Below are 13096 nucleotides of genomic sequence, written 5' to 3'. Positions count from 1 at the left end.
CACACTTCATGGTTGGGCATAGTAGAAAAGTAAAATCTACTGTCCCTGGCAATGTTTCCCTTTTGGGATTTGAAAGATCCAAGTTTGAATGGGAGCAGTCCCATTGTTTCTGTGTCCCAAGATCAGGTTGCTGCTTCCTGCTGCCTTCTTGCTGGAGGAGGGGTGAGACCGGCATCAGCTGGTGTACTGCAGCAATCAGCAGCATTAGGTGCCCATTATTGGGCATATTGGTTCTTCCTGGATCTTACCTGTGACAGACTGGCCTCTGCTGAGACCAAAGCCTGGCTGATGGCTGGAGGCAGCCTCCATGGGAGGCCAGCAAGCTCTCCTATAATTTCTCCCCTCCCTCGGAATTGTGGGTCTCAGAAGATCATAGCTGCGGCCACAAGTCATCTTGTGGTGTTGTTTCTCCTCCACATTGTTTATTTCAAGCTTTTGTTGCTTATTTTAAGCTTTTGTAGTCTTCAGAGGGTACCTCCATGTTGAGGTGCCCTCAGGGTCTCCCTCCCACATCAGCACCCACCTTTCCAGGTGGGGCTGCTGGCACCCAGAGCCTTGGGCACTCTCATTGGTCTATGAAGTCTACCTGCCATCCTTACCTGAGGCCTGTTATTTGGCTGTCTCTGGTAAGATTTTGTAGGTGGATCACAAAAGCCATTGGGGTCAGGATCTGGAAGTAGTTCTGACACTGATAAAAAGGTAAGGATTAAGATTCTGCCCATATTATCAGAGCTGCCATTCTTCAGACAAGATGTTGAACCAAAGTCCTGTTTGCCTGTTCTGCTGTGAGAGGAATGAGAAGACCAGGATAGTCTTCTCATCTTTTGGCCAACGTTTCTTCCTCAAACCAGTGTCACCAAAACTACAGCAATTGGTTATTTGATTGTTGAACTATGCTGTGTGTTCATCTACGTAACAACAGTGCACCTCCAAAGTAATTAATTGTACATAATGTACCTTTGAACATTTCTAAGAGGTGTCATAAATTGCTATGTAAGTATAATTTCATTGTTCCCATCTCAATTAGGCAGTCTTTTAAAAGAGAGCTCAACAGGTTTCTGAGTAATGAGGTCATTTCCAGTTATAGTTCTTAGTTATCCAGGATAATGATGAGGGGTGGATCAGTGTGGCCTCCTGGAACTTTGCTTACTGCCTTTAGGGAATTGGAAAGCTCTGGGAAATTCGTCTCTAACAGGTTGGCCCATAGCCTTTTTCCTTGCTTCTCCCATGAGATTGCTTCTTCAGCAGGGCAACTGACGCACATGTTAGCATGTGTATTAGGGATGGGTTTGGTGGCCTCATGATCTCATTCTGTCCTTCCATTGGTCAATTAATGTCAACAATCTACTTTTAAGGTAAAGGTTTACTGTGTCATCCCAGTTCACTGCATTTCTCCCATCCACCATCTCTCCAATCAAAGAACAGTCAAACAAGAGTGATTAGTGGGTGTAACATTGGTAGCATTGGTGTTCGTTTCCACCGCAGAGGAGTGGGGTGTGAATTTAGACAGTTTTAAAACGGAGATATGTAGCAGGCTGATGTGTTAACTGCACTTGTGAATATAAATGACCCCATCTGCAGAAGACGATGTCGATGTGGACCTTTTCAAAAATGTAGGTCTATGCATTGGCTATTTGAGGAAGCATCTTCTGATTCATTGCACACATTAAACGTAGGAATTTGGTCTTGCACACCAACATTCCTTGCAGTCAGTATTACAAAATGGAAGGCACATTCTGGCCTCTAAAGATTGGCACCCCACAACAAACAAACTGGCGGAGAGTAGCACTCAAGAGGGCACACTCTCCCACACCAGGATAAAAATCTGTCTCTAAATGCTCTTGTGCCCTAAAGTTTTAAGCAGAGGCAAAACAGAAGGTAGTATTGCTTCAGAGAAAACTGGGAAAACTCAGAACTGGGCCCTTAGAAACTTGCTTACCCATTCAGCTGGGAAATAATTTGAGACAGCAGTGACCTAAAATTAAACAAAATAACCACAAACATTATGTTTGCTTTAAAGGCAAGTGAGATAAAACATTGAGAGAGTTGTTTGGTCGAGTGGTGGAATGCTTTGAACAAGCAATGCTTGTATAATAGTTGTGGGCCCCTCATGCCTTTAAATGGTAATCCTTGTCCTTGAATTTCCGCTTCTCTTTTCCACATAAAATGGCTTCCCTTTTATCACCCTACTGGATATTATTTTAAAAACTTAATTATGCTCCAATAAATCTCTCTGCTGTTTTTTTGGATACTATGGCCCGGAATTTGGCTACTGAGGTGGGTAGCTCAAGTCAGGAAATTTCCCGACTTCCCGGACCTGCCTTGTAAAAAGCACCCTGAAATATATGATTTTCACTTCAGAAGGGCAGGTGCAAGATACCATCGGGTTCACAGACCCTGGAAGCAGAGCTTAGGTGGCCACGAGGGTGGGTGAGTGTCGAGGTGGGCAGGAGGACCACCTCAGTTCTCTGGAACTTTATTCCAGTCATTTTACAAACCTGTTAGACCCTCTAGCCCTCACCCCTCAAGTCCCCTCACCCTCCTGCCATGGATCCTCATACCCTCCATGGCAACTTAATGCCAACTCCATAGCCACTCAACCAGTAGCCACCATGGGCAGACCTCAGGAGCCATGTGGAGATGTTAAAAAAAAACTTCTAACAAACTAATACAGCTCTCACTCCCACACATTTGAGAGTGAAAATAAAGCTCCCGTTGATAGAACCCATTCAAAATTTTTAAGTCTCTTCAAGTTGTTACCTACATCAAAGACAGCTAATCCTTTAATGGACTCTAAACTGTCAATCAATCTGAATTCAGAATCCCCTGCTGAGATAATTATAGGTTTTGTAACTCCATGAAGCATTTATAATGACATAATGAAAGCCCTTGGGGAAATGTCAACAAATGAAACTATATAGCCCGATGTTACTATTTTCTTTCCAACCTACAGCAGATGGCCTGTCAATCAAAGCAGTCCAGCAGAGGTTTTTTTATAAACTCTCATTGACACTTGCAGCTTTTTTAAAAAAAAAATTAAAGGGCAAGGGATATAAAAAAAACTTCGGGTCGTGACAGTTGTACAGACTTTATCCACCTATCAAGAGCGTTTACATCTATTCCATCAATTTGAGTCCCACATTGGTTAAGGCTCTTGGAACAGCCAAAATGACGTCTGTTCAAATGACCCTGCTAAAATTGGGTTTTCTGTCTGTGTGAGTCACGCTGTGCCCCATTCCACTACCAGGAAAAATTGAATCTGTCAGAAATGGGGGAGGGGAGGCGGTTCGAGGAACTTCTGCATCCAGGTCCCGCTTGCCATATTTAAAGGTCTGCTGTGTCTTCTTGACTCCTTGAAAATCCAGCCCAAAGATGCTGATAAAAGTATGAGAGGAAGTTCAGACTTCCATCGCCCAGTAAAATATGTAGAGTCACCTCAACTGGAATGGAAGTAAATCTTTACTGGAAACTGTGAAACAAAAAATGTGGAATTTGCCAGGTAAAGAAGGATATATGTCTGTTATACCACATAACACCATGGTTGTAGTTTAAGGGAATTAAGAGCAGAGTGCTGTTGATCTAATATCCTTTCCTACATCCAAGTTAGAACACATTTTAAAGAATACTTCAAAAAGAATTTCTCAATTTTGAGATATCAACAGAAATAGTAACTTGATTATACATATACAAATGTTTAGGAAGGATTATAAGTACATGTCTTGGGACAACTTTGAAGGCTACTAATGTAATTTGCCTTAAACTTTTCTTCTGCTTACTGTAGTTGTATTTAGAGGTTTTTTTTAAAAAAGTCTGAGTACATGTGCAAATTTATTGCTATGAAACTATTTTAAAAATCCAATTATGCTCCCATAAATTTCTACCCCAGCCCCTGGGCTTGACAGGGTAGTTGCACAGAAGCTGTATTGCCCCTGGCTATAGAGGGCCTAGAACTAGGAGTCATAGACGGAAACATTTGTTCGAGTAGTGTTGCTACACAGGCTAGGTTGATTCCCCGAGGACAGATGTTGTTGCAGGCCATTACCTGCACAGCCCATAGGACAATCTTATCAGATGCTGTCTGCTGTAGGAAAATAAAGATAAGTCTGATGCAAACAAATTTTTCCCCCCCATAGTCTCAGGATAAGAGATCCACCATTTAGGACTGAGATAAGGAAAACATTTCTTTGCTTGGTTGTTAGCCTTTGGAATTCTCTACCCCAGAGGACCAAGGGTCAAAACTGAGAGCAATAGATTTTTGGACACCTAGGGATAGGATGAGAAAGTGGAGTTAATACACAAGTTCAGCCATGATTTTATTGAACTACAGAGCAGATTTGAGGGGCTGATTAGCCTACCCCTACTCCTGCTCCTATTTCTTCTGTATACCCCTGCTGTTATGAGTACGGGACAAACTGTAGACTTTGTTCATTGAGTACCACATTTGCAGTGGGCTCCACTTGAGCTAGGGGTTTGTAGTTGAGTGCACAAGGTAGATCTTTTAGTGCAGTACTGAGCAATGTTCCTTCTAATGTCCTTTTGCTGTGCGTGACCTGTTTCTTGTTTGCTGCAATTCCTTTGGGACTGCCACAGGACCTGACGTGTGTGCACCTTATAGGGAACAATACATGTATGTGGCCTGCTTGTCACCTGCACGGCATATTCCCAATTGCTGTTCACCATGCACTGTAGAGAGAATATTGGCACTGAGGTAAGGCTGCATTGTCAAAGGTGCTATCTTTCAGATGAGATTTTAAGGTGAGGCCCTTAGAAAGTAAAAGGATTCCCCACACAATCTCAGCCAACCAATTGCACCAGAAAAGACTTCAATGTGCACAAATTGCATCAATGTGACTGTATATCAAAAGTAATTCATTGTTGCTTTGGAAGGGCCTGAGGATGATACATGTGAAGCTGCAATAGGAATGCATACCTTTTTCCTTATTTCTTTTCTTAACTGAAGCTGTTCTCTAGGTGTTTACCTGTAAATAATGTTTTACAATTAAGATTTGTGCTATTTATGCCTGGGGGGGAGGGGGGAGGGGAGGGGGCGGGGAAGATTATTTTTAAATAAGACTTGCATTTATATAATACCTGTTGTGACCTTGGGTAGTCAGAAAGTGCTTTGCAGCCAATGAAGTACTTTTGATGTGCAGTACTTGTAAGGTAGAACTAGATTTTAATTTCAGATAAGGTGAGTAGAAATATATGAGATAATGGAAGGTTTTCCCACTATAATGATCGAGAGAAATAATTTATTACTGTATAACAAGAATCGAAGGAAATGGAATTCCATGCTTTTTAAAATTCTATTTCTTTATCATTATTATTACCTTGTTACATCACACTGAGCACAGCATATATGTAGTAATGATCTTGTCACTACCATTTCTTAGGTTAAAGAGGAGTGATAGTGTGAACATGAATAACTGTTTGGATTCAGTCTCTCTTGTGGAGACTGGTTTGCAAACATTCTGATAATTTCTAGGAAGAGATGGAAAGTGAAATCCAGTATTTCCTTATGTGGGGATAAGTGGACTTGGTTGAGTTAATCTGGTAATCACTTGCACCATCTTGTACCTAGTGAATGGCTTCTTAAAATAATCTATCTTGCCAACCACCATCCCAACACCGCCCCCCCCCCCCACCCCCCACCGAGTCATAAATAATATAAATCTTAAATTTTAAACATTACTTAGAGGTAAACAGAGAGAGGCCTGAGAGTCGATTCTTTGGTTGTCTATTCTCTTATCCAATATAGTGTGGGGTAATATAACTGAGGAGCAGAGAACACATAAAAGTATTTTTTGTGTTAACTATTTATTGGCATATTCATCACAATCATTGAGACACATTGAGCTCTGCAGATATTAGTGCTGATTGCTCTATCTTGGTTCTTTCCATATCTGTCCATCATGTTCTAGCGCAACATCGTGACTGGAAAAACCAGCCTGACTACTGCTACTCATTGGGAAGGCTTGTTGCTAAGCAGAGGACATTGGTTAATGTAGTTACTTATAATTGGCCTTTGGCCTTGAACTTGTTAAAGGACTGATGCTCCTATTGAAAATGGATAATAAAATTCAAGCATACCACACTGAAATCTCCTCTCTGTGGCTGGTAGGAAAATGGAATTGATTGATAGCTCCCAATTTTTGGTCTTGCTCATGTAGTTCAGCAATTTGATGTAGTTACACCAGTGGTCATAGATTAGTTTCCCTCTGTGTTCAAAGAGTAGGGGCATTTGTACAGCACAGATATTCAAAGCCACGATTACACTGGACTGAGGTATCTCAGCTGTAGACTGACGGTCATATGCAGCCCATGAGCCCTGGTAGTCTGGATCTCAAAGCCAAGACAACTATTTGTGTTCTGGTCCAAACCTCAGGAAAGGAGAAAAGTATTAAAACAAATGCCAGAAAAAAAAACATTTTGCAGCTTTACTCATTAAGGATAAAAGTTAAAATACAAAGAACAGAACAGTGAGCAATTAGGGGATATCTTACACACAGATTGGTCTTTCAGTGAATAATGGAGTAAATAAAGGAAGGTCTGCGTAAGTGTAAAAGGACAATCAGCAAATGCTAACATTTTTTTTGTTTAGTATACCAGTCTGAAATTCATATTTATAAGAATCTTATGGTAAATGAGAAATGATGGGCTTGTGTTAGTCACTCTTCAGACTGCCTCAGTAGGCAAATAGCCAATCAGTGCAGCAGCTGAGCCTCACTGGATCATGTACTACAGTTTTGAATCTGTATCAGCATCACTAATCTCGAGCTAAGTAACTGAACGTGTAAGTACTTGAAGACTTGAATTGCCTGAACATTAAAGCACAAGAAACTATGAACAAGAGAAGTGCAAAAACCTTGGGCTGAATTTTCAATCCTTCTGGGGGCAGGTTCGGGTGCAAAGCTGGAAAAATCTCTCACTCAAAAGGTGTCACTACTTCCTGATGCCTTGGTGACGTGTTTAGTTTTACAAAGGGAGGGCCGAGCTGGCAAACTGCACACCTCCCTCCAATTAATTGCTTGTTGAGTTCATAGAGCTTGTTAGGAGCATGGGGAGCAACAGTCAGCAATTTTCAAATGGCAAGCATGGGGAACACAGAGAGTCTGGAACATGTTTGAGCATAGCTGTTGGAAGCTAAGCGGGGAGTCATTAGTCCTCATGACTGCAGTATGAAGAAGTTGAATAAAACAGGAGAGTGAAACTCAGTTGCTCATACAATAGTACAGAGTCACTGACGTTAAAGCTGAGGAGCTTGATTTTGTGGGGTGTTTGGACTCTTTGAGAGGAACGTGAGCCCGCTATAATCCGCAGCCACCTCTAGCCATGCCTACTTGGTCTGGTTAAACTTCCAAATGGAGGGAAGAGTGCAGATCTCCTGTGTGCTACAGCCTTGATCAGGACCTGAAGGGAAGCATCAGAAAAACATGGTAAACTCTAAGCTATGTTTAAAAGGCCCACAGTAGGTCAAATGTCTTGCACTTATGTAACTTGTTGACCCAAAGGTTCCTAGACAACCTCAATAATACCACATACATACATAAACACAATTAATAATAGTGAGTAGATAATGCAATTATAATAGTGAAAACCCAAGAAGGTATGAACACTTTGTATGTCAAAGTCTTTACAAGTTGACAACTTAATTTTTGTTGCAGAAGAATCTTGTTGCAACTGTTCTGATATCAGCCGAGGCCAGTAACTTTTTTCTTTTAAAAAAAAGAGCCAAAATACCAGTTATTTACTGAACAAATGAAGCCACAAGATTCCATGGTTTAAAACAGAAGAATCTACTATACAAGAGTCAAACAAAGCAGACACTAAATACTATCTTAGGTACCCTTCTATACTCTAAAACCCAGAATCAACATAAGTTAAACATGAGTTAACAGGCAAATTGCAGTCGATTATAAACTATAAATTGTGCATTAAATGGCAGATATAATTAAAACATCTTACGAATTGCTCTGCAGTCTACTCAGCATATATATCATCAGTCTTAAAGTCCTTCAAAATTCTGTCTTCCTCACAAAGAATTTTAAGTCCTTTAATAGGATTTAGCCTAACCCCACTGACAGAGCACAACCAACCTGAGGTCTTCACTAAAAATAGCACACATTTGCAGAACCTCCTGAACTCTGTCTGAATGATCTAGATCCTCCAATGTTATCTTTATCACCCTTCTTGACTATATCCCTCTGCAACCACTGTATCCTTCCCATTGCTTACTTTCTCACCTAACTTTGTATCATCAGCAAACTTGGATATGTTACACTTAGCTATTTACAATCTATGTTAATGACTTAAATGAAGGGACTGATGCCCAAGTTCTGATCTTTAAGGCTGCCCCACTAGTTACAGCCTGCCAACCTGAAAATGTCCCATTTATCTCTACTCTCTGTTTTCCATCCGCTAACCAATGCCTAATCTGTGCTAAAAAATCTGCCGAAATTCATGAGTCCTAATTATGTGTAATTATCTTGTGTGGCACCTTATCGAATGTTGTTTGAAAATCCAAATATGCTGCATCAAACTGTTTTCTCCTTATTCATCCTAATAGTTATATCCTCAAAAACTTGGAAAACCTAATACCCTTTGACAAATCATTGTTGACTCTACCGAATCATATTATGATTTCTAAGTATCCTGTTGCTATGTCCCTAATAATAGATCATAGTATTTTGCGTAACACTGATTTTAGGCTAACTAGCCTATATTTCCTCATTTTCTCTTTTCCTCCTTTTTTAAATAATAGGATTATGTTCGGTACCTTCCAATCCTTGGGAAATGTTCTAGAATTGAAAGAATTCTGGAAGATCAAAAACAGTCTACCTTTTGAGCTCTCCACGTAACCATCAAAACCCATGATTTTTATACATCTTAGTTTGCATACATCAAAGACATGTGTCCCAGATCAGACCTCAATGTATCTGTTTTTTGAATCATTTGAAAACACAAACAGTCTTAATTGTTTACTCAGTGATATCTTTTTCAAACGAGAATTCCTGACCTATCTGCTCTTGAATCCTCTGAGGATTAGTTTTATTAATAGCTTACCTTCTAAACATTCCTTCCTATACTACAGCTGATTAATCCCTCGACTTCTGTTTATTACATTGGCCATTGTTATGATCTCGGTGAGACCAATAACATTTACTTAAAAATAGAGAAATCTGAAATCCCAGTTATTTACTGAAAGAATGAAACCACAAAATTCCAAGGTTTAAAACAAAATAATTTTTAACATACAAGAGTCAAACCAAAGCAAACACTAAATATTATCTTAGGTACATGTACTCTATAAAACCCAGAATCAACATAAGTTAAACATGAATTATCGGGCAAATTGCAGTCGGTTATTAACTATTAATTACAAATTAAGTAACGAATCTGATTAAGACAGACCATACAAATTGGTTTAATGGTCTACTCAGCAAGGTATGGGTCATCAAACTCAGTCACAAAGTCCTTCAAAACTCAGTCTGCCTTACAAAGAATTTCAACTTCTCTTCTCCTAGGATGTAGCCTGGTCCATAGCCAATAGCAGTGCCAACCAACCTGAGTTCCACAGATACGGTGTTCACCAAAAATGGTACATGTCTGCAGAACCTCCTCGAATAGGTCTGAATGCCTCGATCCATCAATGTTATCTTTAAATAACAGAAACAGCTGCAGCAACTGTGTATTTGCTTATCCTCAGCTTCTGGATCTAGCTTTGATCTTCTTCAGCCTGCCTGCACTGCACCATTGGACTCTTCAACTTCTACTGAGCTCTGATGGCTCTGTCCCTTTTTATAAAGTTTTAGCCAGAAGTTTTGGCTTCCAATCTCAGTTTCAGTCTTAGTTTATTTAGCAATTAGGAGGATCAGCCTCCCCTTTTGAGTCTCCCCACCACCCCCCCCACCGCCTCCGCAAAACCTTTTTACAGTCTTCCTTCCCACTCCCTTTTTCACTCTTTCCCCCCTCTATCTTTTTAGTCTGCTCCTCCTCTGTTTTCACTGTCTTCCCTCACCCCCTGACTGTTTTCAGTCTCCCCCTTTCAAGGGTCTGTCTCAAAATACAAGCTTTGCCTACAGATTCAATCACACCACTGAAGTTATATTTTATTCAAATCAATTTTGCCTAAGTCACATAGTTTGTTGCTGCTCCATCCCCCTCTTTCCCTGCTTCTTGGATAGAAGGCAGTTTGATTGTTAACCCTTTACTCTCCAATATGTCCAATATACAACTCTTCAAATTGTTGAACATGCTTTCATCTGTGCACCAGAATGCCAGATTATTTCATGGGTCTTCAGGTTGGGTGTCCTGTAAATACATCCTAATGTAATTTGTTTTGACCTTTGCCATAATGTGACCAACTTAACTATTTTAGTCAACCTGCATGCCCAGATCCACCTTGAATCACCCGTTCCTCTGTGTTGTCCTTATTTTTAGCACTAACTTGCTTTGCATTCCTTTTCATACCGAGCACAGTTGCCGCTCATTTGTTTGCCCAATCTGCTCAATTTGCTATCAGTAGTATGTGACATAATGTTGCTGAGGTCCTTTGCTAATTAAATTACCTAGGAGAAAATGTTTTAAAAGCCTATTTGTGAGCCTGGCCATTATTGCAAATGGATTTCTGAGTGAATCTGTAAGCTTACACCTATTTTCTTTATTTTAAATTGGTGGTTTTGTTTTCCAAGTTGCTGGCCCACTTATCCTAATTCACATTTTCATGTTGTGAATTTGGAAGCACTCTGCTGCTCAGTAATGTAATGGCGTTTAGTGCTGGATCTTTCAACTCCGATGCAATGCTAAATATTAGAATGAAGTTTAAATCAGAGGATATAAACTGGATGTACAGCTCAGTCTCAGTATCTTTGGGTTTATTTTGGGTTTATTGCACTGATTTTTGCCAGGTGCTCTTTCAATAATTCCTTTACAAAGAAAAATGCCGTAGACATCATTATAGCAGGTCAATAGTTGTCAGGATTATGCCTCTGACCCCAAGATTGCGACCATGTTAACTAACTTGACTTGTGGCACTACATTTGTATACAATATGTTTTACAAAAGTGCTTCCACATACCTCTTCCCTCGTTTCTGCCGGGCCGTAAGACCAGCTTACATTTTATATTGCACCTTTTCAACATAAAGAAGCACCCAGAGCGTTTCACAGAGGATGGGGGAGGTGGGAAGATAAATACTGAGGAGAAGTTGAGAGGAGATTTAGAGAAAGTTACTGGAGGCACAGTCAAAATGCTGGGTTTTGAGAAAGCTTTTGAAAATGGAGGGCAAGGCAAAAGCAGAGATATGGGAAAAAAAAAAGGTCAATGCAGGGGCCTCATGGATGCACTCTTGGCCTAGCTGTTTTGAAGTAAGCATGTGCACAGCTAGTCACTGACCCTGAGACTGAAATATTTGTTTTTGGCCCCCCAGCCCCTCTCCGCTGAGGCAAACCCTCCAGCATAATGACTGTCTCCAATAATTCACTGCTTCAAGTCGCTGTTAAACTGTTCTGAACTTGATTATCTAGCATTACAGGCACTCAATACAAGGACATCTCAGTAATTGTATTTGTGTAGTTTACCTAAGCAATATTAGACCCTCATGTCGTGAAGGGGCACATGTAAGAAAAATATCTTGAAATATCAGAAAACTTTGGTGGTCAGAGTGTGATGAGAGAGAGAGAGACTCCTGTTTGACAACACTAACAAAAAGTCCTACTAACAGTTCACTAGATGACTGCAGAAGACACATAAAGAGGTTCACTTGTAAGGATGGGTTCTGTATTTAAAACCAATCACTGAATTTATTTTGCAATTAAGATGCAATGTTAAGTAACTTTTTGGGATTATTTCTTAGTTTAGAATCTTGCAGTATATGTACTGCATGTGAGCAGTTCCTAACTGACAGATCTGAAGAGTCAAAACTGTGTAAAATCTAACTAAAATGACCGATAACAATTGCTGTTATGAAATTGAAGATTTATCTAATTACAGTGGCGATCTGTTGTTTCTATCTGTTATTTCCACTGCTTGTTGACTGAGGAGGCAAGCAGACAGTCTGTTCTTAAATTCCTCATCTCTGGCAGAGAGGGCAGGTAAGAGGCCGACTCCTGCACCTTTGCTAACACTATTGAGTTGGCCCACAAAAAAGTGACCAAACATAGTGCAGGGTGGACATGCCTTCCAGCTCCACTTTAACTGCTCTGTTCCCCCAACCAGTCCTGCACTCCCTAGCAGCTTAGTTTCTGTTATTAGGTTAAAAAATTAGATTTTTTTTTTGCATGGGTCCATTGATCGCAAACCATGTAACTTCCTTGTGACTCTATGTGACTGCTAGCAACTTGGCTCCACTAAACAGTGTGACTTACAATAACAGTCGGGTGATGTAGTGAGTCACTTTCCACTCTAGGTTTCATCTGGTTCCTGGTTCGGTGGCATTGTTCTGCTTCTCTGAAAGTGGCTATTTTATAAAAGGAAGCAAAAGTGTTTACAATATAAACTAACTGTGTGTCACAGAAAGAAAATGCCTAAAGTAAAAGCTTTTTTTAAAAAAAATTTTTGAATGTCGGAAAATAAATTCTTAACAAATCGAGCTGAGTTCAAATGAATGGGTAACAACAACTTATATTTATACAAGCCTTTATGATACAACTTATGCAAGTCTTGCTCTTGATGCATTTTTTAGAAACTGGTATAGCAATCTAATCACCTGTAAGGGGTGCTAAATCTGGAAAAGCTGTCTACAAAGAAAATTAAAGGGATATAAATTTAGAGCAGCATCCAAAAAGTTAACCTGAGTGCTTTAATGGCCTGTTTAACCTTTCATTGATTGCTGTAGCCAGTGATGTTATTAACTTGGGAAAACCACCTGCAAGTTCCCTCCAAGCCACTCACCATCCTGCCTTGGAAATATATTGCCGTTCCTTCACTGTCGCTGGGTCAAAATCCTGGTACTCCCTCCCAAACAGCACTGTGGGTGTACCTACACCACATGGACTGCAGCGGTTCAAGAAGGCAGCTCACCACCATGGGCAATTAGGGATGGGCAACAAATGTTGGCCTAGCCAGCGGTGTCCACATCCCATGAATGAATTTAAAAA

General features: G+C 40.3%; 1 protein-coding gene across 2 annotated transcripts in view; it reads left to right on the top strand.

Moving 5' to 3' along the window:
• Positions 1 to 13096, top strand: part of shisa10.1 (shisa family member 10, tandem duplicate 1) — an 82188-nt gene that overhangs the window by 36729 nt on the left and 32363 nt on the right. The window lies entirely within an intron of this gene.

Source organism: Carcharodon carcharias, chromosome 7, assembly GCF_017639515.1.
Source record: "Carcharodon carcharias isolate sCarCar2 chromosome 7, sCarCar2.pri, whole genome shotgun sequence".
Taxonomy (NCBI): Eukaryota; Metazoa; Chordata; class Chondrichthyes; order Lamniformes; family Lamnidae; genus Carcharodon; species Carcharodon carcharias.
Note: the sequence above shows the minus strand (reverse complement) of the source record. Positions and strands in the feature narration are given on the sequence as shown.